This window comes from Panulirus ornatus, chromosome 48 (assembly GCF_036320965.1).
Source record: "Panulirus ornatus isolate Po-2019 chromosome 48, ASM3632096v1, whole genome shotgun sequence".
Taxonomy (NCBI): domain Eukaryota; kingdom Metazoa; phylum Arthropoda; class Malacostraca; order Decapoda; family Palinuridae; genus Panulirus; species Panulirus ornatus.
In genome coordinates, this window is record NC_092271.1 from 14,306,098 (window position 1) to 14,331,788 (window position 25,691).

Here is a 25,691-nt window from a genome sequence, read left to right on the forward strand (position 1 = left end):
TGGTGGTAAATGTGTCCGGTAGTTAGTGTGATGAATGGTGAGTGTGATGAGTCTTGTGATGATACAGATATGTTCTACTATAAATGCATGTTGTTACGATACATGAAGTTGATATTACTCTCCCATGCCTTGGTTGGTGTTGCTGTCTCGTGCCTTGGTTGGTGTTGCTGTCTCGTGCCTTGGTTGGTGTTGCTATCTCGTGCCTTGGTTGGTGTTGCTATCTCGTGCCTTGGTTGTTGTTGCTATCTCGTGCCTTGGTTGGTGTTGCTATCTCATGCCTTGGTTGGTGTTGCTATCTCATGCCTTGGTTGGTGTTGCTATCTCATGCCTTGGTTGGTGTTGCTATCTTGTGGTTTGGTTGTTGTTACTACCTCATGCCTTGGTTGATATTGCTATATCGGTTGTTGTTACTATCTCGTGCCTTGGTTGGTATTGCTATATCGGTTGGTGTTACGACCTCGTGCCTTGGTTGGTATTGCTATATCGGTTGGTGTTACTACCTCGTGCCTTGGTTGGTATTGCTATATCGATTGTTGTTACTATCTCGTGCCTTGGTTGGTATTGCTATATCGGTTGGTGTTACTACCTCACGCCATGGTTGGTATTGCTATATCGGTTGGTGTTACTACCTCGTGCCTTGGTTGGTATTGCTATATCGGTTGGTGTTACTACCTCACGCCTTGGTTGGTGTTGCTATCTCGTGGCTTGGTTGGTGTTGCTATCTCATGCCTTGGTTGGTGTTGCTATCTCGTGGCTTGGTTGGTGTTGCTATCTCATGCCTTGGTTGGTGTTGCTATCTCATGCCTTGGTTGGTGTTGCTATCTCATGCCTTGGTTGGTGTTGCTATCTCATGCCTTGGTTGGTGTTGCTATCTCATGCCTTGGTTGGTGTTGCTATCTCGTGCCTTGGTTGGTGTTGCTATCTCGTGGCTTGGTTGGTGTTGCTATCTCGTGGCTTGGTTGGTGTTGCTATCTCATGCCTTGGTTGGTGTTGCTATCTCATGCCTTGGTTGGTGTTGCTATCTTGTGGTTTGGTTGTTGTTACTACCTCATGCCTTGGTTGGTATTGCTATATCGGTTGGTGTTACTATCTCATGCCTTGGTTGGTATTGCTATATCGGTTGGTGTTACTATCTCATACCTTGGTTGGTATTGCTATATCGGTTGGTGTTACTACCTCGTGCCTTGGTTGGTGTTGCTATATCGGTTGGTGTTACTATCTCATGCCTTGGTTGCTGGGTCGGCGATGTTTCACTTGCACCACTGGCCAGCAATGGCTGGACGCAGTACTTGTGATTTCCAGTGTTAATCTTAACCTTTGTTTATATGGGGAACTTGGGGTTACTTTTTTTTTCACCCTAAAACAAGGGAAAGTTGGGAATGTTACTTTATTCTATCGTAGCTGTGCTGTTGTGAGGGTATAGCATACTTATATAAGAACGATATTGATCGGTGTTTGTATTTGCAGGTGACGCGTACAGAGGTATATGGTTGGACTGGTGGTCCTCGGGGTACAGTAGCTTGGCTGATGCAGTAGCGCAGTACGACAGATACATTAGGAAGAGAGGTTCAGTTACGCTGCTGGGATGGCAGCTCTTGTAGACAGGCAAATGAAATATCACGCCAGGCACAGTAGCATGTATTGGTACAGTAGCATAGTAAGGGATCGTAGCATGTATTGGTACAATAGCATAGCAAGGGATCTGTTACAACTTCTTCCTAAGTACTAGTCTCCACGCTGCCATAGTTTAGATATCGGTTGTATTTGGTAACGTACTCAGTAGTGAAGATATGGAAAGTATGCATTGGTCTCCATTCTTAGCAGGGTTGAAAGCCTCTTTTATGGTTTTTAGCTTTACTTCTCGCGTTATTGTGGACGATTGTTATTGATACCGAGTGCATTGCCTGTCTTGGTTGGTAGTTTAGGTTGTAAGTGGTGGTGGAGGATGGTGTATGAAGAGGCACGAGTAAATGTAGATGTGGCCTGGTGACATTGATGGTGTAGTGGTCGTGCTGTAATGGTAAAGATGTGGAAGTGTAGGTGCGTTGGGGGTGTAACGAGAGTACGCAAGTGTGTTTTGGTGTTGCTGTGTATAGGGGGTACGTCTGCTAGCGGCCGCCTGTACCCACAGGAGCACCGCCCCTCACAAACACCCCGTCATCGGTGGCCCTGGTCGTCTCATGACCTCTGATCGCTGGAAAACACAGCCATACGGAAGACGAGCGTGAATTTGTTCCCCTATATAGTGGTAAACACGGATGCCACAGATGATGTGGTGGTGGTGGCAACACGTCTCGTCCTCCTACTGCTCCATCAGTCGTCTCTGCCTCTTTGTCCTGACATTTCCCCGCACATTACACGGGTCAGCAGTGTTGGCCTCTCTGGCGGTGGCCTCAGTCGCGGGAGGAATAACTGCTGCCCACTCTATTGGACCAAGTGGCTGAAGTTCCCAGCAGCGTTGAGAAAGTGCCATGGCTAAGGAATGCAAGTGAGAGGAAGCCATTACTAGATTGTGCTGGCGGTCTTTCGTAAGAGTGAACCTGTGTGCGGCAGGGAACCTGAGAAAAATACAGATGGGTCCAGTTATGAATATTCCAACAAGAATGATGACAAGTGTGGTTGGATTGGTGAATGAGTTGGCCTTCCGGTACGGGAGGTTGTACCGGAAGTAGAGAACCTGTTCATAGGTCAGTCCTTGTGGCACTCATGTTCTGGGGCTGGGGAGGGAGTGTGGCCTTTAGCAGTCATGTTGCTAAGGGAGGAGGTAGTGGTCTGTGGCTGTCATGTTCCTGGGGGAGGGAGTCGGGGTCTTTGGCTGTCATATTGCTAGGGGAGAGAGTAGGCCGCTTGACTCCCGGTGAAGGATGCCACAGGGAAAGCATGTCCATCTCTCAGTAGTTTAAGAAATGTTAACAAAGTCTGATGATAGATGGACGTTCATGATGACCGACTTGACATATGATCTTGAGGCCGACGCTGGAGCATTGTGTCCGGTTGGTGTCTTGGTGTGTAGGGTGTCAAGGAGGTGATTGGTGTCAGGTGTATGGGTGTCAGTAGGTGTATGGTGTGTGGATATGTCAGTCGGTGCCTGTTGTCAAGTGTGTGGGTGTCAGTAGGTAAATGGTGTCAGGTGTATAGATGTCTGGTGGGTAGATGTCAGTAGGCATTAGGTGTGTGGGATTTAGCAGGTGCCAGGTCTGTGGGTGTCACCAGGTGTCTTGGTATCAGTAGGTAACTGATGTCAGGTGTTTAGGTGTCAGTATGTGCTTAGTGTCAGATCTGTGGGTGTCACTAGGTACTTGGTGTTAGGTGTCTGGATGTCACTAGGAGTCAAGTGAGAGGTCTGCAGTGCGGGTGATGTGCTGGGTGTGTTGTGGTGAGGGGAGGTGAGAAGCCTCAGGGTGCACTGTGTCATGTGTGCGTCTGGCCAACTGACCATGCCATCCCGTTCCCTTGTGATTACCTCATTTTGCAAGTTTTACCGACTTCATGTGCAAGGTTAATAGTTACCGATAGATATTAACGTTCAGGGAATAGTGATGTGTCATGGAAAGGGATCTAACCCATTTCTGTGTGCATTATCAAATGGGCAGATCATGCCTTGTACCGCAAGTGTTGGCCACTATTGTCCTTCTGTGACATTTAATGTGATTTTTCGTTTTACTTGTGTTCGTAGTTGTTACCTGGAGAATGTTTGAAACTTTGTTGCCAGTGTGGAACAAATGCCAGTAGCACAAAGCTGGAAAAGCATTTGTGCACAACTCCCAAAGCTACGTGGGGAAGAGACTCTGGAAATGGTGGTGCAGCGGGCGAGCAGTGGTGTATATTGTTGCTGTACCCATCTTGACACACACGCTCCAGTTCTTTCGCTAGCCAGCTGAGTTATAAGGGATGCGAGTCTGGCTGGATTGGTCATTTGGCGAGTCCTTTGCAGGGACGTGTGTCTTGCCCATGGTTCCTGCTGCAGGCAAAACATTCACTTGTCAGGCATCTGATAAAGTGTGGTACGAAAGAAATACCGTCTTGCGGCTTTCATCATCCCACCAGCTGTAGGAGGTTCCTTTGTGATATTAGTCATAACCATGGCCGTGCCAGACTACCCGTCTCTGCGGAAGACAAGCGGGTCTAGCTGTACATCCTGGCTCAGGCTGCAAACATCTGTTGGGTTCACTTGCGGTTGGGGGTATTCTTGGTGCATAATTCACTATGTGTCTTTGGACTACATACAAGTGCAGCGTTTGGGAGCTGTGAATTTAACTTCAGCGTTGCTAGGTCGTGATGTACAACGTAAGTGTTAGCACTTGTACTGCAGATTGGACCAGTGTAAGATAGTTTGTGGCCTCGTCTTAGGAGAGTGTAGAGTGTGTGAGGCTGATGTTGCTTGGGTGTTTGTTTACATGAGGTGGAAGTGTTGACGGAGACGGTGTGGCCGGGGCTGTGCACACGGCCCTGCTCCTCGCCGCTGAATGAAGGATTCTTTTCCTGAATAGAACGTTGGCTCTACGTAATGTAAAGGCGCGCCCTTCCCGCCCACATTGCTCCAGCCGTGAGTCGTCGCTCTTTTATCTTCTTGTTTGTCTGGTGTCTGCCCGAGACTCGGGTGTATGATAGTGTTTGGAAGTTATTGACTAAAAAGTAGTTTTTGTCGTGTAAACAGAAAATTTGGTAAATTCTAATGGTTTACATTTTATGAATGTGTATCGTGTGATATTTTTGGTGTTGAGGACGCTGAAGGATTGCCATATCCTGAAAAATCTTTTTCAGTGGCACAAATACAAGGGCTGTACTGCTCACAGTGGTTGGAAAGAGAGCTATGAGGCAAGGGTGAAAATTTGATGATGTATTTCCGACGGTGCTGGATTAATGAGACATGGGCCCAAGAAGCAAATGCTAGAGATGGTGGATATGTTGGAAATGAAATGCGTGAGGACGAGTCTGGAGTGTGAAGAGGGTTGCTAGAGTAAATGATAGATAGGTGTGGTAGTAAACGTAGTATTTTTGAGAGAGCTGAGCTTGGTGTGTTGAAATGGTATAAACAATTGGAGAGGATGACGAGGAGACACTTGAGAGGGTGTATGTGTCAGAAGTGGGGGGGGGGGAACAAGGAGAGAGAGAGAGAGAGAGAGAGAGAGAGAGAGAGAGAGAGAGAGAGAGAGTGGCAGTAAATTATTTTTTGAGAGGGCTGAGCAGTGTGTGTGTGTGTGTGTGTGTGTGTGTGTGTGTGTGCTGAACTGGTTGGAGATTTGGAGAGGGTAAGTGAGAAGAGACTGAATTAGATGATGCGTCAGGAGTGTAGGGAAGAAGGGGGAAAATGACCGAGGACGAGCTGGAAGGATGGAGTGAATGACGCTTTTGAATAATTGAGGACCTGAGCGTGCTAGATGTGAAGTACTCGGGGATCTCTCTCTCTCTCTCTCTCTCTCTCTCTCTCTCTCTCTCTCTCTCTCTCTCTCTCTCTCTCTCCACAGAACTTGCTTTGAGGCTGGCCCACATACCACCTCCAGTTGCTGATATTATTCGCAAATGCTGAAGGCAGCAGTTCCTCCTGTGGGTGGGGATGGAGTGGTTACCCACCGACATAACAGCAGTGGTCTTACTCGGGCAAGCTGTCCATGTTGGGTGTCGGTGGTACACGCTGTGATGCATCACAGTTCCTCTTTTTCCTTCTCATTTTATTCTTCCTTCTATTCCTTTCTCTAGCCTCCAGTCTATGTTCGTCATCCTCTTTGCGGGTTTAGTTATTCGGTCACTGGAGAAGACGTCTTCATTCATAGTGTCTTTAATTAGTTCCCGGGCTGCAGCACTCGTCTGCCGCTTTGATTTGTGAAAAAAAAAAGTACAACCATCGCTGAATTATGCTGTGTGGAGAACATTTGTTTTAGCTAACAAGATTTGTATTGAAATATTCACGATGTGTTGCGCAAAACAGGCGAGTTGATCCGTGTGGGAACCAGTCCAACGGCGAGTTTTTTCCATTTGACCATGTCACTCGTGATTGTCACTCCCGCGTCAGAGCTAGCACCCTACTCGCACCTGGCAGTCCGTGGGACATCAGTGGGCGGGTTAGAGTATCATAGCAGGTGCATGTGGTGGGTCAGGTCATGGGTGAGCGAGCGTGTGCGGAGAGGGAGGGTCGTGCGTGGCCACAGCTGGACCCCGTCCGACGGGTCCCCGCGCTCCGGGGACGCCCAACTCCTGCTTACAAGTTTCCTAACGGACTATGACTTCACTGTTTAGTCCACAATGTTTGTCTCCACTCCTGCTGCAGTATCTTCTTTATGCTTTGTGCATGTCCTTATTACTAATATATATATATATATATATATATATATATATATATATATATATATATATATATATATTTTTTTTTTTTTTTTATACTTTGTCGCTGTCTCCCGCGTTTGCGAGGTAGCGCAAGGAAACAGACGAAAGAAATGGCCCAACCCCCCCCCCCCCATACACATGTACATACACACGTCCACACACGCAAATATACATACCTACACAGCTTTCCATGGTTTACCCCAGACGCTTCACATGCCTTGATTCAATCCACTGACAGCACGTCAACCCCTGTATACCACATGACTCCAATTCACTCTATTCCTTGCCCTCCTTTCACCCTCCTGCATGTTCAGGCCCCGATCACACAAAATCTTTTTCACTCCATCTTTCCACCTCCAATTTGGTCTCCCTCTTCTCCTCGTTCCCTCCACCTCCGACACATATATCCTCTTGGTCAATCTCTCCTCACTCATTCTCTCCATGTGCCCAAACCATTTCAAAACACCCTCTTCTGCTCTCTCAACCACGCTCTTTTTATTTCCACACATCTCTCTTACCCTTACGTTACTTACTCGATCAAACCACCTCACACCACACATTGTCCTCAAACATCTCATTTCCAGCACATCCATCCTCCTGCGCACATCTCTATCCATAGCCCACGCCTCGCAACCATACAACATTGTTGGAACCACTATTCCCTCAAACATACCCATTTTCGCTTTCCGAGATAATGTTCTCGACTTCCACACATTTTTCAAGGCTCCCAAATATATCTTTCATACTATTCGCCATTTCCCACGTTAGCGAGGTAGCGTTAAGAACAGAGGACTGGGCCTTTGAGGGAATATCCTCACCTGGCCCCCTTCTCTGTTCCTTCTTTTGGAGAATTAAAAAAAAAAAAACGAGAGGGGAGGATTTCCAGCCACCCTCTCCCTCCCTTTAGTCGCCTTCTACGACACGCAGGGAATACGTGGGAAGTATTCTTTCTCCCCTATCCCCATATATATATATATATATATATATATATATATATATATATATATATATATATATATATATATATAGAGAGAGAGAGAGAGAGAGAGAGAGAGAGAGAGAATATTTATTATACTTTGTCGCTGTCTCCCGCGTTAGCAAGGTAACGCAAGGAAATAGACGGAAGAATGGCCCAACCCATCCATATATATATATATATATATATATATATATATATATATATTAGATTTGAAGAACTTTTTAGCTTAGAAGTGTTTAAATGAAAATTATGAACTCACTGGAATAGTAATAATGATTATGATTATCAACGAAATATATTCGTAATGCAATTTTTTCTCAAGAATATGCAGTACAACAGATAAAGTTGCTGGTATTGGAGGTGATCATTTGGGTGTGCAGCCAGGTGTTCTCCCAGCGCCGTTCCCGTCAGCCACAGCCTTGACACCATGCCTAGTCATCATCCAAGAACTGCTCAATTGCTGTTATGTTTATCGTAAAACGTACACTGGGGTGGTTTATCATCCTGAGGCTGGTACATCTGACAGGATGACATCATCTTAAGGCTGTTACACCAGTTGTCATCATCATGATCCTGAGACAGGAAACCTTGCCAGAATGTCATCCTCTTGTGCTTGGTACACTTGCCATATGTCATCATCCTGAAGCTCGGCTGAAGAATGGGTCTTGGAAAGTGTCCCAGTGTATCAATTTATTCGGTACTAGAACTGTTCGGGTAAGATTCAATAGGTTGCTACTTGATGAATGACAGCCGTGAGCCTCTTCTTTTTGAGAAGAGTAAGGTATGATCATTCATATCATCGTCGTTCAATATTTGAACTTAAATGAAAATTCTGAGGACGTACTGTGAGTGGAACCTTGACGGCTATGACGGTTAGCTCGTGTGGGTTGTGAGGGGGCGTCGCGTTGCCTGTTAGTCGCGCCGCGAAATTTAAACGAGTGGACGGGCTGGGAGGAGTTCAGCACTCGCCAGATAACCAACGTTCTCCATCACATGCTTGGTAGCAGACGTTAGTTGAATATAACTCGCGTATTACACTGCATTTTTGTGGACTGTATGACTCGCACCCTTAGTTTGATAACGTATACGTAAGTAATTAGTTCATTTAAGATAGGAAGTTGGTGTTAAGGCCGTTTCACATCGGATAACACTCTGGGCACGCTAAGATTTTGAGACAAGTGTCTAAATTGTTGCTATTTTTTCAGTAAGGCTGTTCGCACTAGATGAGATCCCACATATCCCAGGTGAGACAATCAAGGTAAGTGGCTCTTGATTGCCTCCCTCGACACTATTTATTTAGGCGTGGCTTCGTCACGCATGCACATTAGAGCGTCTCGGTCTTAGATTGTACCCTCTTCCTTTGTTCTTACGTATTCCCATTGTCATCTGTAACATTTCATCCTCCAATTCTTCATCATAAGACCACTTTGCACAACTTTCCATCTTGACTGATGGAACGTTAGAGAGTCTCGAAATACACGTGCTGTGTGGACACGTAACTGTAAGTGTCCCGATCCAAAATTAGTCTTGTGTTTAGTGCGTTATTTGGTGTTAAACTACCTTAATGCAGGCATCGGTAGGGAATGTGAGGATAGGCTCTCGCTACTAATATAAAAACCACAATGAATATTGATAGAGAGTTAGCTATAAGGCCAATACAGGTCGGCCGGCAGGGCTCGAAAAAATACTGATAATTCTCTTGGACCAGTTCTTTGAAAGACGTATTTCGATTTTTTATGAAAGGTTTTGTTAAATATTAACAATATTTGGAATTAAACTAAGATACATTTTGCAGTACAGTGTACAGTATACAAACGAAAATAGCGTAGGATGAATTCCATGTAATATTCATTGTACGAGATAATGCATATATAAATGCAATAATTTCAATTCATTCTGTAGATAATTCGTTGACGACCTATTTAGTGGTTATTCTCTAAACACTTCCCGGTTGTACAATAATGCCTCCGCTTACCCCGCCTCCTCTCTTTCTCTTTTATAAAGAACGTGATGTAGGATTTAAGGTTTATTACAGTGAATGAAAATGACCACGTTGGTTTAGCTGTAGACATGGAATCTACACGACGACACTAGGGTCATTTGGCAGGATTTGGGGATGTCAAGTGTTTCGCAAGTGACGAGAGTAAAGATGAATGCGGCGATGGTCCCGTAAACCACACCTAAAGTGACCAGGTTTTCTAGTTTTTTAAAGAGACATTTCTTGAGTACAGGAAAAAAAAGTACCAGTCACATATAAGCCAGACCACATCAGGTCAGGGAAGATAGAGCCTCCAAGTTTATTCAACAGTTCACGGTAACAGTTTATGATTTAGTGGATAACAGAAGTAATTTACGATGTACATTATTTTTATACATGCCTTAACCCCCCCTTAAGCAAGAATGCTGTGAATCATTTCGTCCCTAGGCCCCTCTTTTATGGGGCACCACCCGATTCGCTCAGATAGTTGGCCACGTCCACCGGTCGAGACAAGAAGTCGTGAAGTTGCGTGATATGCGCTTGTCTTGGCAGGATAAGTGCAGGACAGTTAAGCAGTCTTCAGTGTGGAAGTTGTTTCTCAAGCAAAAGTGATGGTGTGATATGTTGTACAGATGGATGGTTTTCGAGATAGTGCCAGGAACTAACTAATTTTGGCTTCATTCGCACTCTTCAAATCTTGATCTTCCATGTATTCTGTACATTGGTCATTGTTATTTATCAGAGTTAAGACTTTCGAGGTTGAGTAGTTCGATGTGGTTGCCACCCACCTTAGTTATTACATAACGGAAAACACTACACATTGAAGATCACGCTATTGTATACTTGTAAACTGTACTCAGTTTTTCGATAAAGGATGTTGCGCTTGCACCAGGAGGCAGTAGACTTTTCCTGTGTGCTCTCTGTCAAGTTTTGAAATGTTCATGAGCAGAGAGAAACTCACTGATCATAAAGTTCTTCACATTTTCATACCTCTTAATGATGCATACAGTAAGTATTGGACAGTTATTTGGGTATAAAAGACGTGTCATTGTGCACTGAATGTACGAACAAGGAGATACAGATGCTTGCTGCCAAGAGTATCCGGGCTCACGTCTTCCTGGTGAAAGGTATGTCATTTTATTGTAAGTACCAGCACGCCGTCGCCAGGGTATGAACGAGACGCCTCACACAAGCTCAAGCGCTAGGGCATGGAAAACTACTGGAATAGGTTTTTCATATGGTAGGGAATTCTGTTGTGGTCAGTGCTGTAGTGACAGCATATGGTGGGAGAGGGTGCTTTCGCTATGACTGTCAGCATGGGCTAGTATCGTTATAATACCGCCAAAATGAGATAGGCTGGAACCCCTTCTTGCAATGCAAGTATATGGCGAGTGCTAGACTCCTTGTAATGGAAGTATATGGCGAGGGAAGGCTCGGGCCACTGGAGCGGAAACGGTTAGTAACTGCTCCCATCAAAATACCAAATATTCCTTAACTTACAGCTGCTACAACACAGGTAAACGAAAGTGAACGATATCCTAATGGGGAAGTGAACCTCTTGAGGAGTGAAGCAGTTACTACGGTTGTTTTAAAATACAGGCATGCAGAGAGAAGTGACAAGCATCAGGAGTGGCCATGCGAGGCCATTGCATATCCTCTAGTTGTTGTGGCACCTGGAGTGGGCATTACGCCTCTTGCATAGCAGATACAGAGAATCGCATTAAAGAAGAGGGAGTGCTGGCCAGGACGGTTGGTAGCTGGTACGACCGTGTTGGCGAGGTCGGTTTGTTGGCTCGTACCCTCCCCGCTCTCACTTCCTGCAGCTCTCCTGACTCACCCAGAAGATAAAGTGTTGGCATTCTTACTTGACTCTAAAATCACGCTGGTGTTCAGGCTTCTGAGAGTAGTTCGGAAGTGGTGGGAACCTGATTCGTGCTGTCCACATGGTGGCTAAGGAGGTACTTGACACCCCAAAGGTTAAATAATCTAAGTTGGATTTTTTGCATATTAAGATGGTTGATCGACCTGCTTGTGTAAATTTCACTTGTTAAGTCTGAAATGTTTTTTTCTTGAAAGTTGGTTTTTAAGGCTGCTAGCAGGAAGACCCAGGGGGTAATAGACTTCATTCTTCAAGGCAGAAGTTTTTACCAGTTCATCAGCTTTATTGTACATTCTGAGCCCAGTATACTGAAACCCAGAGAAAGTGGACTCAGCCCAGCACGAGTGATTAAGTTCTACCTGTAATTTAGTTATACCTGTGTCTTGTTTGACAATGACTATTACATTCACAGTATAGCAATTGATTTACAGTTAATTTGCAAAGAGAACCCCTTACAACCATAACTATCAAACTTTGAATTTTTAAAAAATTTGAGGTCCACAAGGATAACAAATAGTTCCGCGGAGCGTGAATGTGAGGGTGGGCTGTCCAATATATACGTTGGTTGGTATGGGAATCCTATGCGAGAAAGTGACCAATCAAAGATCGTGTCGGTAACTTCAGTTGATTATAGCCGCACAAAGAGCACAGTGCTCAAAACATGTACACTCCGTTTGGGTTCGATGCCAGCGCAGCCACTGATCAGTTTATGATGAAAACCAAGAGATCTTTCATGAGTTTGTGTGAACCATAGGTACTACGCTTACAGTATTGTCATATTGAGTGGTATACTTCGTCACACGTATACTTCATAAATCATCACGACTTTGAAACCAACTTGAGAACCATTGGGAAGAAGGTAGCCATAATCATCCAACCAATGGGGCTTAAGAACAAAGTTTTTGGCTGAAAAGTGTCACCCATACTAGGCCATTATCCCAAGCTTGCTACGGGATTTTTCTTCTTTTTCTTGCCTTGTAACTTTTCCAGCTTCATCATCTCTGCAAAGATTTGAGGAGCTGAAATTGATTTTTTTTTTCTTTTCGTCCAAGATGACCACTGATTAGGACATGTTTTTTGTCCTGTTCTAAATGGGCTGCTTCGAAGGTTCCTGTACGCGCACCATTGCAGTCTAGGTGCGTAAGTGATGGTCTCTTTGAACGACTTCCCGGCCATAACGTAATATTTATACTTTTAGCAAAGGTAACCTGACACCTTCATTCCTCTTTCTCTAGTTAATGCCCTCTGTCGTATTCAGTGTCGAAGACGTGGAATGCTTTTCGTTTAACTGAGATTTAGTCAGTTTGTCCTTTTGTTAGAATATGTGAATATCACTTTGGAGGCTTCAGTCACGGACAGAAGTCTACACCAAGGCTGAGCCTTAATACAAATTTAGAGATGTAAATGAAAGGGGAAATAAAGAGATAAAGGAAGGTGTTCATGAATTTCTGAGGGAGGGGAAAGCCTGTCTATTTAGAATGTGCTAGATAGAGAGTTCCAAAGCTTCGAGGTTTCAGGAAAGAATAGCTCTCAAAACGGTCCTCCCTTGAGCTGCAAACGGCCGTATCAGCTTGCCGAGTATATATATATATATATATATATATATATATATATATATATATATATATATATATATATGTATAAGTGTGTGTGTGTGTGTGTGTGTACCATTTCCCGCGTTAGCGAGGTAGCGTTAAGAATAGAGTACTAAGCCTTAGAGAGAATATCCTCACTTGGCCCTCTTCTCTGTTCCCTCTTTTGGAAAATTAGAAAAAAAAACCGGGAGGGTAGGATTTCCAGCCCCCTGCTTCCTCCCCTTTTAGTCGCCTTTTACGACACGCAGGAAATATGTGGGAGTATTCTTTCTCCCCGATCCCTAGGGATGATATATATTGAGTCAGACTTGAGCCACTGCTAATTTTTCTTTTCTATTCCATGATAAGTATATTGTAGATTATTCTTAAATGTTTGCGAAAAATATAGAACATGTTTATCATAGTGTCATGGGTAGGTAGGTACCGAACAACAGTAGCCTGACACTTCGAGAAATTGTAAGGTCAGCCCGAGCTGTAAGGGTATAGATGACTCTCGGAAACCTTTCAGAATAGTTTTTAGTGTACGTAGCCTTTGACGTGCTCATGGACGAGGGTTTCACATCGGGAGTTTTGATCGATGGGCCTTTGATGTGCACGAATCTTTTGAAAGAGGCATGTAATACTGATGAAAACTATATGTCCAGATAAAATCCCCGTAGCTTCATAACGTTCCTCAAAGATCAGCGTTGAATGATACCCTGTACTTAAATGAGTTGCAGGCTGTCACCTCACTTTTGAAGAGATGCAACCTAAATTTTCAGAGATGGAAGTTCATTAAATGTTTAATGTTCTGGAAAATGGTCGTAACAGTAATTAGCATATTTTCGTCTCTTGAATCTAATGGGTTTGTCTTCAGCTGGTGTTGGATTATCGACTGGTAGTTAGTTGCAGTCTAGAACATTAGACGGGTAACGAGATTTAGGTTTGAATCATAATAATGGTACAGTAGAGCTGCGCAGCAACTGCTACAACTCGTTTAACATTTGCCATTTTTTTCTTGGAGTTTATATATATATATATATATATATATATATATATATATATATATATATATATATATATATATATATATATACCCGAAAGCTGCTTATAGCTTTCTTAATTACGTTGCTGTAAGAATTCTTTTTTAGACGACTATGAAACTCTTGTTGAATGGCGATTTCAACAGTGCAGTACGACAGTATCTACGATGGTCCCGGCAGCAATATCAGCTGGGCGTTGAGCTAACCTTTCACTGGGCACGAGGTTCAGGTGAATAGTGCTTCGCTGGGTGTTACCCATTCATGTTCAGTGAAGAATGTTCAAATACTTTATGGATTAATTGGATTTGTAGAGTATATGTAGATAGTGCATGGAACTAAGGTAAGCCGAGTCTCTAGTTATATCTTATCGTGGAATTATTTTGGGTTTAGGGAATGACGTCATATTTAAAGGAGGATGCGGGTAGGTTTGGTCGGTGATGTTACTAGAGGTGTGGGTGACAGGGGGATCGCTTTCCCAAGATGACTGGCAACATTGGGATTGAAACAGCTGTGATCTCATGGAAGTAAGGGAGGAAAGGAGGTTTACCATATTTGTAAAGGACCACCATGACGTCACCCAAATAGTCGGGTTATGGAACATACCCAGGCCCCGTTGTTTACTGCTCCACCCGTTGTGTAATTCTTGGAATATGATTTACTGATAACATCGATATGTTTGAAAAGGATTAAGGTGTTTGCACGTAACAGTATGATATTAATGCCTCTTATATGTTTGAATCCTATGTCTCAATAAGTTAGTTCCTCCAGTTAAGACGTTAGCACTTAACGGTGTGCAGGTTGTTAACCAACGATGTGTAACGCCCGATTACTTGACCCAAAACAAGCTGTTTCGGGTCAAGTTATCGGAAGACTGAGAGAAACTGATAAAGAAGGAAAGGTTCATATAGTGTGACTGATTGTGGAAGTGATACGTTTGAATTATGCGTAATGGAAGCAGTATGTTGAATCATTCTTAATCATGAGTTTGTTGTGATCGAGTGCTGATGAATTGTATTAACACGTTTGATTGAGTGGCCATCGATTGGACAAGAGTAATAGTGTTGTAAAATCGCTTCTAACGTTAATTAAAAGTAGTGGTGGGGGAGGGAGTTTTTAGGTTTATTTTTAATTGGCTTTTTTCTGGTATTACATTGTCTCCTCAACTCGTATATGCTATACTTCATTGTCCCGTAATACGTAGGTCAACCGTGTTGCGATTAGAAATAACTGGGGGAAAATGTCATAGAAACATTTACATACACCACGTGAAGGTGTGTATATATATATATATATATATATAGAGAGAGAGAGAGAGAGAGCATCTCTAAAGTACGGTTATTTTGATATTATAAAGGAAGTCCTGTGAGGGTTTCACTTTTTTTTTTTTTACGTGACTGATTACATTGATATACATGAAACCACGCGATTTTACCCAGTGATCGAATTTGCTCATGGTGATTACAGTGACGGATCATAGCCTCAGTACTGTATTTTGGGTTACTTTTAAATACTTGTCATGTCCACTGTATACGTATTCTTTATTGTGAGTGCTGAACGTGTATGGTTATACTTCATATTGTGGTACGTTTTATCTAAGTATACTTCGTCTATGGATTGTAACAAATGGTTGGAAGACTGCGCAAGATTAAGCATTCGTAGCAAACTGAATATATATATAACGAATAACAGTAGACTGCAAAGCATCAGAGAAACCTTTTACCGTTTATAGACTGTCACATGTAACCATAATGAATAGGGAAAACGAAGTATTGGGGCGCAGAAAGTGTTTCAAGGTCGAGATGTGCATGCGCTGAAACAAAGGAATTCAAATAGCAACAGTCCGTTCGGTCCTTTCGAGGTTTGTGATTGTGAAAGAGATCAGAAACTATACATAGGTGCAGCAAGAGTAAAAAGGTATTCAGATGATACAAAAAGAAATAACGTAATTTTTCGTGAAACTAAGGAGGCGTGAATCAATATTGTAGTCTTGGACTTGGAAGTGCTTATCAAGGCTGATCTCAAACGTTTCTGTTCGTAAATAATTCCATATTTAACAAATCCTGTTAAAGTACTTCTCATTCGAAGTAAAACGTTTTCCCATGAATGTGTTTTACCACAAGTGAAATCACACAAATGTAGCCTTAAGTAGCTTATATCGAGATTATTAAAGCTTTTGATAATTTTGTTTACTTGCAAAAAATCGCCTCGACCTCTTTTTTAAGCTAAATATAATGAAGTCGTTTAGCCGGATCTCAGGATTTGTTTCTCGGTAATCCTTGTAGCCAAAACGTAATCCCATCATATGATTTATTGACGTTGGGCATGCAACAGTAAAAGGTGTGTAAGATATAGAATAGTTAACTTAGACTTTAATTGAAAGGTTTACCCATCCAAGAATGTTTGCTCATTGTACTGCTGCTTTGAGCTTGAATCATAGGTTTCGGTCAACAGAATTCATTCCATAGTTCGCATTTATTTGTATAGACAGTAGTTTTTTTTACTACAGATATTTAAAGCTGCACATGTCGATATTAAGATTCACTTGCTGAAGAACCAAGTCCGTCCGTTTGTCTGTTAGTTTGAAGCTGGCGACTTTTTTTTTTTCTTTTTAGATTTGTTTCTCATCATAGTATTGTTTGTGAATTTTGGTATCCAGAGACTGTTTGCTGTGACATAGCTCTTTTTACGTCGAACAATTCCGAGACTTCATCGTAAATCACATATCTTTGTTTATAGCATTTTTTGCCATGTGGCAACGCTTTCTCTCCTTTGGTGCGGAAATTTATTGAATACAGTTTGAGAATCTAAATAGATTGACAACTGCTTTACGTACGTGTATAGTTGTCAGACATGGACGATTTCGTTGAAAATCATTTGAATAATCTTTTAAGCGGTGATCCTCAAAGTCTTTGATGAAAAAATATTGTCCCGAATGATGGTTTCCATAAGTTTAGTAATTAGAGACGTTAAGCTTATTTTTCTTCTTTTTTAGCTGAGACAAGCTGACCCCCTACTCATGGCCATCCCATTAACGCTATGTAATCTTTCTATATATATATATATATATATATATATATATATATTATCCATGGGGATAAGGGAGAAAGAATACTTCCCACGTATTCCCTGCGTGTCGTAGAAGGCGACTAAAAGGGAAGGAAGCGGGGGTTGGAAATCCTCCCCTCTCGTTTTTAATTTTCCAAAAGAAGGAACAGAGAAGGGGGCTAAGTGAGGATATTCCCTCAAAGGCTCAGTCCTCTGTTCTTAACGCTACCTCGTTAACGCGGGAGATGGCGAATAGTATGATATATATATATATATATATATATATATATATATATTATATATATATATATATATATATATATATATATATTTATATATATATATTATATCCTGATCCAGGTACCCATTTTATCGACCAACCCCTAGGGGTGGATGAACTGCTGGGTAGACTATGGACAGACTGCGACAACCAGTATTTTGACCTATGCTCTCTACCCTAGGCGGCCCGTAAATGCGTCACAGTCAGGACTTGCTCTCTTTATTGAATATCTATTACATTGGCAAACTTCGAATCCTCAGGTGCTTTCCCCGTAGCAACTGATACGACTGATTTTTCTCATTTTCCTTTCTTAGAAATTACGCCTTTGTCGTGATATAATGTTTTACCATGGCTCTGTTGTCTTGAACCAAGTCACCATTAATGTACCAGTTGATAAGATAATGACTCCTGTAGGATTCTTTTGCTATTTTCAGCTATATACGCTTCATACTGACCTTTACTTTGGTATGTTTTTTTACGTAAATTTGCAAAAATTTTCTTAGTCACTGCTGGCCCGAGTGTTAGCTTCGATCACTGCTGGCCCCAGAGTGTTGGCCTCGGTCACTGCTGGCCTTGTCTCATGTTTGTTATTGGTGTCTTTGTGTGCTACTTAGAGAACAGCCACTGCTGTATGTCATTGCTTTACGATTTCGGCTGCGTTTTTGTGAAAGACCGTCGTGTTATGCATTGATACATTGTTTACCCCGACTACCATCAAAGTTTTACTGAAGCTTTTCCAAGCTACGTCCATATCGTTCTCTTAACCGATATCATCCTAGATTCCCTTTCAAGAGCAACAGGAATGTATTTAGAATTTGCATGTCCAGAATCTATCTTTTCCCCCGTGATTCGCAAGTTAACCAGCATTACAAGCAGTGTTAAAAGTTATATCAAGTATTTTGACGGTGATCACTTGTACCAAACTTTTCTCCAGCTTAAACATCGTTAACGGGTGCCTTCGTTTGCAGCTAAAACTACGTCAGTTATCTTTGCGGGTAGGTTTATCATCAAGCCTTAGTAGGGGAATTTTAAAGAAAATTAGGTAAAGCCCTCACTCGAAGCTACTGAAAAGGAAGTTGTTTCGTTTGATTTTTGTTAAAGTCTCCCACTATGATTGAATGTGTTCATTGCATATTTATGCTAAATGATTATAGTTATATATGTCTAATGTGGTGTCGACTACTGTAGAGGCTAATAAACTAGTCCTACCGTTGTTGTCTTATGAAACTTAACTTCAGTTTCTACAAGAATGGAGCCTGTTTTATCAACAGCTACAATATATATATATATATATATATATACACACTATTCGCTATCTCTCGCATTGGCGAAGTAGCGCTAAGAACAGAGGACTGAGCCTTTGAGGGAAATCCTCACTTGGCCCCCTTCTCTATTCCTCCTTTTGGAAAATTAAAAACAAGAGGGGAGGATTTCCTGCCTCCCCTCCCCTTTTAGTCGCCTTCTACGACACGGAGGGAATACGTGGGAAGTATTCTTTCTCCCAAGAATTGATTATTCGACAAGGAAATTTCTCTCTCTCTCTCTCTCTCTCTCTCTCTCTCTCTCTCTCTCTCTCTCAATCGATATATATATATATATATATATATATATATATATATATATATATATATATGTCAAACCAGTAGTAAGTAGTAGCTTTTTTTTTCATATATTATCCCTGGGGATAGGGGAGAAAGAATACTTCCCACGTATTCCCTGCATGTCGTAGAAGGCGACTAAAAGGGAAGGGAGCGGGAGGGCTAGAAATCCTCCCTTCTCTTTTTTTTTTTTTTTTTTTCAAAAGAAGGAACAGAGAATGGGGCAGGTGAGGATATTCCCTCAAAGGCCCAGTCTTCTGTTCTTAACGCTACCTCGCTAACGCGGGAAATGGCAAATGGTATATATATATATATATATATATACATATATATATATATATATATATATATATATATATATATATATATATATATATAATGTCAAACCAATTGTAAGTAGTACTAGTTTTTTTTCATAATTCTCTTCAATGCATTTTTTTTTTTTACACCATTTACCGTGAAATATTGTGATATATGAATGTGTTGGTGATACATGTGTTTGAAACTTGATATGTGTATTTACAATAGGGGAATGGGGAGCCTGTCTACTTGAACTTGGTCCGTAACCTCGATTTGATCTGTCTTGCCGTTTGACACCTGCCATTTACATGTTCTGCCGGGTAAGTGACCTTAAGAGTATTAAAAAAACATCATTGCATTAAACAAGTGAATCTACTTAAGGTTGTCAACGTATATTTAAGTAAGTTTATAACGACAAGCAGGCCTTGAGTCGGATACGAATAAAGTACTTCTAAATGTGTGGCCATAAGTCGAGAAAACTGGCTTCGAGAAGATGAATATATTCTTTCGATAACCCATTACCCATGATGCTTTTACAGCGGGTTTTGCCACTGAATTTGTCTCTTGGTAATGATTGGAAGTGTTTCCTTCAGAGGATTGGGCTTCGGAAATATAGCTTTGTTGTTCGTTGAGGCCTGTGTACAACGAACTAGTAAGGTCAGTATTAGATCACTTAACTTTATTTATCAGTATTAGAACTGAAAATGTCTACATTCTCCGTCGAATGCGTACAACTCGCACTTTGATGTGGCAGTAAAATGAGCCTTTTAATTCCAGAAGTTTTACCATTTTCTGTTGCATCCTATTGCGACCCTTGGATATCATGGTCGTATCTTCAAACGTGAAATGGTTAGAAGCATGAGGGTCCCCTCTCACGATTGTGGGTATAATGGACCAAGGAACATGCCCTGCAATTTGAATGTCGGTCCGTCTGGGACTGAATAGCGTTGTAGTTTTTCGAAAAAAGAAGTAAGAATCCTGGGAAAACTTTATATAGTGAGGTTGACACTGTGATTTCATGAGAAAGCAAGGATTATATATATATATATATATATATATATATATATATATATATATATATATATATATATATATATATATATATATTAATTTATTTGTTTATTTTGCTTTGTCGCTGTCTCCCGCGTTTGCGAGGTAGCGCAAGGAAACAAGACGAAAGAAATGGCCCAACCCACCCCCAAACACATGTATATACATACACGTCCACACACGCAAATATACATACCTATACATCTCAACGTATACATATATATACACACAGACATATACATATATACACATGTTCATAATTCATACTGTCTGCCTTTATTCATTCCCACCGCCACCTCGCCACACATGAAGTAACAACCCCCTCCCCCCTTCATGTGTGCGAGGTAGGGCTAGGAAAAGACAACAAAGGCCCCATTTGTTCACACTCAGTCTCTAGCTGTCATGTAATAATGCACATGAGAGAAATATGTCAGTTGACACATATACTCCACGAGGACGACATCGTAGAATTATGTCCCTTTAAATTAGATCATCCAGAAAGGCCTGTAAGACGTGTACATGAGAAGTGTATTATGAGATCGTAAGTTTTTCAGCAATATTGTTTATTTGATTATGATGAGCAGAGGAAATTGGTGCTGAGAGGGGGGGGGGGGGGGGTGTCGTTCTCAGCACCAAGGCAGGTCCCACGCTCCGGACGCAGTTAGGTTATCAGCCCCACCCAGCGCTTCCTCGGGCGTACAATTAGTCTCGCAAGGCAGTGCCGTAATTTTCTTGACATTGAGCTGATTAAAGATGATCGCAGCGCCTCATCGTAGAATTGACCCCGAAAACCCCCGTTACACCAACGTCAAATTACTGTTCGTGAACTTGGCCCTGTTGTGCAAAGGTTGACTAGTACCGAAGATCGGTTACATTGTAGGTTATAATGGTAAGTTTCTTTCTCTTTTCTGTGGCGAATGAAGTCTGCGAACAATTGAATCTGTTCGGCAAACATTCGCCAGTTTTGAAGGCTCGAGTAATAGTTACGTAATCCTGATGATCCCTTATGAAATTATTTTTTGTAAGCAAATGATTAATTATATATATATATATATATATATATATATATATATATATATATATATTATCCCTGGGGATAGGGGATTAAGAATACTTCCCACGTATTCCCTGCGTGTCGTAGAAGGCGACTAAAAGGGGAGGGAGCGGGGGGCTGGAAATCCTCCCCTCTAGTTTTTTTTTTTAAATTTTCCAAAAGAAGGAACAGAGGGGGCCAGTTGAGGATATTCCAAAAAAGGCCCAGTCCTCTGTTCTTAGCGCTACCTCGCTAACGCGGGAAATGGCGAATAGTTTAAAAGAAAAGATATATATATATATATATATATATATATAATTAATCATTAATCAGATATATATATATATATATATATATATATATATATATATATATATATATATATACACACACACACTCACACTATTCGCCATTTCCCGCGATAGCGAGGTAGCGTTGAGAACAGAGGACTGGGCCTTTGAGGGAATATCCTCACCTGGCCCCCTTCTCTGTTCCTTCTTTTGGAAAATTAAGTTTTACCATGTTACCGCGTGATGAAGCTTTACTGAACTTTAGCGCATTGCTTGATCTCGACGTTCAGAAATTTAATGGTTACTCTTTCCGTCTCGTGTTAAGATTGTAGGAGACTCGGATACTTAAGGCCTTTGCTCTTCTCTGCGCAGTATTGTCCATCAGAGCGTAAACTTTTGATTTTGATTGTACGATATATTTCTTCACTTATGATAAGTATCATTTTTGCTTTACTGTTGGAAGATTCAGTGATGGACCAACTTCCAGATTATTATTTTTCTTTTTCTTCGCGGGCAGGAAACAAAAAAACAACGGGAACACTCGTGGGCATCAGCAAATATCAGGTCACGTGCATCACTGTGACCTTCCTGCAGTATACCAGGGGGGCAATTAGCGCCCCACACTGATTAACCACCAATAATTCGCCACACACATAAACATTGACCTGTCAGTGACATGTATCAAATAATATTGTGTGTTGTTGTTTAAGTTAACTTGTAATGGTTCTCAGGGAAAGACGACCAAAACACGAGCATACAAAATAACAGTTGTGCTGGACACGCTTGTTAGAGAGGCCCCGATGACGGGATATAACACTAGATGTTGGGCACACATACTAGACCCGGAGGAACATGCGTCAGGAGCGTGACTATATCATTGATCACTCGCAAAATTGTGATCCTTTCCAACATATATATTATATATATAAACCCAAGGCCCTCCTAAGGAAAAATTAAATGTTTCAAGTCTACTTAGTTGTTTGTGATCTACATTAATGGCCAATGAAACAGCTTCTTGCATTTCAGCCACCTGCCCATAAGACATATTTTCATAGAATGTTCTCCATCTGTGGAAGTATATGAATTATTTTATCTAACAAAACCCCATTGAATCAAAATTTGAGTTGTTTTATAACGTCGTATCAAATGTTTCGTTAAAGATTTTTAGCCGGATTTATAAAGAAAACCAGCTGTCTTCAGTTTTGAGATTTCAACTAATATGTAGTTATTATATTTTACATCCAAGCAACTCAGAGCTCCAAGTTCTCTGATATAGTTTTCTGACATCTGAAGTGCAGTGTTTCGTTTTGTGAATATTTTTGTTACTTTTAGACTGGGGGCGAGATATAGTTGAAAGTGGTCGTGCCTTGTCAACCAGTTCGAAGAGTGGAGAGGCTCAAACAGCGTCTGAAAGTGAGAGTGCTGTGCGGGGCAGTTTGGTAGGGTGCCCCAGGCCAGGCTTCGTGCTGACCACTTTATGTTGCTGCTGTACCTCATTCCTGCACAAGTCAGGCCTCTTGAGTTTTGTCAGACGTCCGTAACTATTGAGCACCTTGTAAATGTATTTTTTAGATTTCATCAATTCCCTCTATATTTGTCTTTTGAGACCGTGTTGGCAGATGGCTCATTGCTGGGCGTGGAGGGATGCTCCGTGTCCTCCCCGATCGTGTTGACTGTTTCTTCAACACTACTGTAGGTCTTTGTGATGAAGCGACAAGACGTGCAGCCGCTCCCCAGCGCTAGGAGTGCGGCTGACGTCGACCAAATGACTCGTGGGACAGCCGCTGCGAGTCTGGCTTGGTATACAAGCTTTGCCCATCCCATCTCCCAGAGTGCAGTACAGTCAGACATGGATGGTACCATGAGAGTTTTGGTAGAGGTGTCATTATAGCTGACCAGTAGTCTGTCACTACATTTTTTTTTTTTTTCATGTTGAGAGGCCAGACATGTTTTTCAATATTGTACGTTTCATCCTTTTTTCTTTTGCTGATAGCATGCGTTGAGGATCAGTGTTTAACGAACAAATTTTGATTGCAGTGCGCATGTAGGACCTTTTCAAATGTTTAAGTAAAAATTTACTCTTATGATGGATAAAATGAGCACCTAGCTCTAGTGTGTGTATATATATATATATATATATATATATATATATATATATATATATATATATATATAGAGAGAGAGAGAGAGAGAGAGAGAGAGAGAGAGAGAGAGTTAATAGGATGGCCTCGGCTGCCTGTGCCGTCTGAGCTAACGTTAAAAAAATCTAAACGACGGACACAATCAGGCACCAAGTGTTGCCAACATCTGTAAATAGTTTGATAACCCTTGTAAAAAAATGATATACAATTTGCACAGTTAAGATTTCTTAGCGAACTGATTGTGTATATTTTTGGGGGCACGTAGGGAACGTATTGGAATGTCGTAATGAGTTAGAAGCCACAGATGGCAGAGTGCGATGGAAGTGGGTATGACGTCACTAGGCGGACGGAATGACGCTCCTGCCATGCACGAGGAAGGGACGTTCCTCCGTCTTCGTACGTATGACATGTTGGTGGTGGGGTGGTCGGGGAATTCGAATTTTTACGTTATAGACACTGCACCAGTGGTAAATTCAAGTGAGAAATTGAAATAGTTGGTGGCCTGGTTTTAGAAATGTGCGATAGGAGAAAGTTTAGTGTAAATGTGAATAAAAGCAAGAGTTATTTTAGTAGTGCCGAGGGACAGATATGTTGGAGTATGAGTTTGAATACATGACTTATGTTTGAGGAATTGTAGTGTTTAAGATGCCTGGGAGGATTGGAACCATAGAGGCTGGAGTGAGTCGTAAAGCGTGTGGGGGGACAAGAAGGGTATTCGAGTACATAGTATTTGAATAGTCATATTCCTATTAGGGCTATCATAGCCTAGCGGTAGCGCTCCCTCCTGTTGCGCCTGGTAGAGGTTACAATACTTAACTGGGGATGACTAGGCTGTATCACAGAACTTGTCACTCGAAAGATCAAATTTCTTAGCTACTGGAAGTAGCTTGGAATTCAGGAGCCGTCGGAAATAACGCATGGTTAACACCAGGTCTCTTCAGTAGAAGGAAGTCCTAGGGACGACGTGCTGTCATTGGATTGAACCAGGGCATGCGAAGCGTCTCGGGTAAACCATGGAAAGTTTTGTGGGGCCTGGATGTGGAAAGGGAGTTGTGGTTTCGGTGCATCATACATGACAGCTAGAGACTGAGTGTGAACGAATGTGGCCTTTGTTGTCTTTTCCTAGCGCTACCTCGCGCACATACGGGGGAGGGGGTTGTCATTTCATTTGTGGCGGGGTGGCGACGGGAATGAGTAAGGGCAGACTATGAATTATGTACATGTGTATATATGTATATGTGTGTGCGTATATGTATACATTGAGATGTATAGGTATGTATATGTACGTATGTGGACGTATATGTATATACATGTGTATGGGGGTAGTAGGCTGGGCCATTCTTTCGTCTGTTTCCTTGCGCTACCTCGCTAACGCGGAAGACAGCGACAAAGTATAATATATATATATATATATATATATATATATATATATATATATATATATATATACACGCGCGCGCGCAAAGAAAAAAAGGCCTCTGTACAATTATTTAACAGGAAATAGGCTTCGAGATTGTGAGAGGGAAGCTAGTGACAAGGTCGTCCTTAACCCATAGTCAGAGTCCCATATAAGGAGAATGTTTGAGACAAATTCTTAATGGTAAATATCGGATTAGCTTTCGATTATATATAGATACGGAACTATTTGCAAGTTATTCACACCTTATTAAGATGAAAGCTAGATTATGCTTCTCAAGTTTGTTCCCCGCTCCAAATGAAACGGAGAGCTAATAGAGGAGGGCAATTCACGTAGTAGATTTAAGAAAGCCAAGTTACATGGAGAGGCTAGTGGTTTTAGATTTGCTTACCTTGGAACAGAGAAGAGTAAGGGATGATGATCACAACTTTGGAACAGAGAAGAGTAAGGGATGATCACAACCTTTTTGAAACGGATCGATGATGTGGACAGTGAGCAGCTCTTCGAGATGTAGGGTTAGAAGAACCAGAGGACATAGCAAGAAATGAAGCAAGAAGATTAAGAAACTGTGTTAAGAAGTACTTGTATGAGAGGTGGACGTGTGGAATGGAATGACTGAGGGTGTGGGTAATGCAAACAGTGCGTAGAAATTTAAGAAGTGTATGGCCATAGAGAATGTTAAAAAGATAGGGCTCCACGAGAGTAAAACTACCCCCCTGTACAGCACAAATTGGTAATCACACACACACACACCTCGTCC

The 25,691-nt window shown here is 41.8% G+C and overlaps 1 protein-coding gene across 4 annotated transcripts in view; it reads left to right on the forward strand.

Annotated features, from left to right (window-relative positions):
* Nucleotides 1-25,691, forward strand: part of LOC139764117 (uncharacterized) — a 133,584-nt gene that overhangs the window by 66,689 nt on the left and 41,204 nt on the right. The window contains exon 1 of one of the 4 annotated variants that reach the window (XM_071690624.1): nt 13,979-14,006. The exons of 2 other annotated variants lie outside the window; for them this stretch is intronic. The gene's annotated coding sequence lies outside the window, so the exon portion shown is untranslated. Of the gene's footprint in view, nt 1-13,978; nt 14,118-25,691 lie in introns of those variants that run through there. One more of the 4 variants, XM_071690623.1, reaches the window with a different exon arrangement.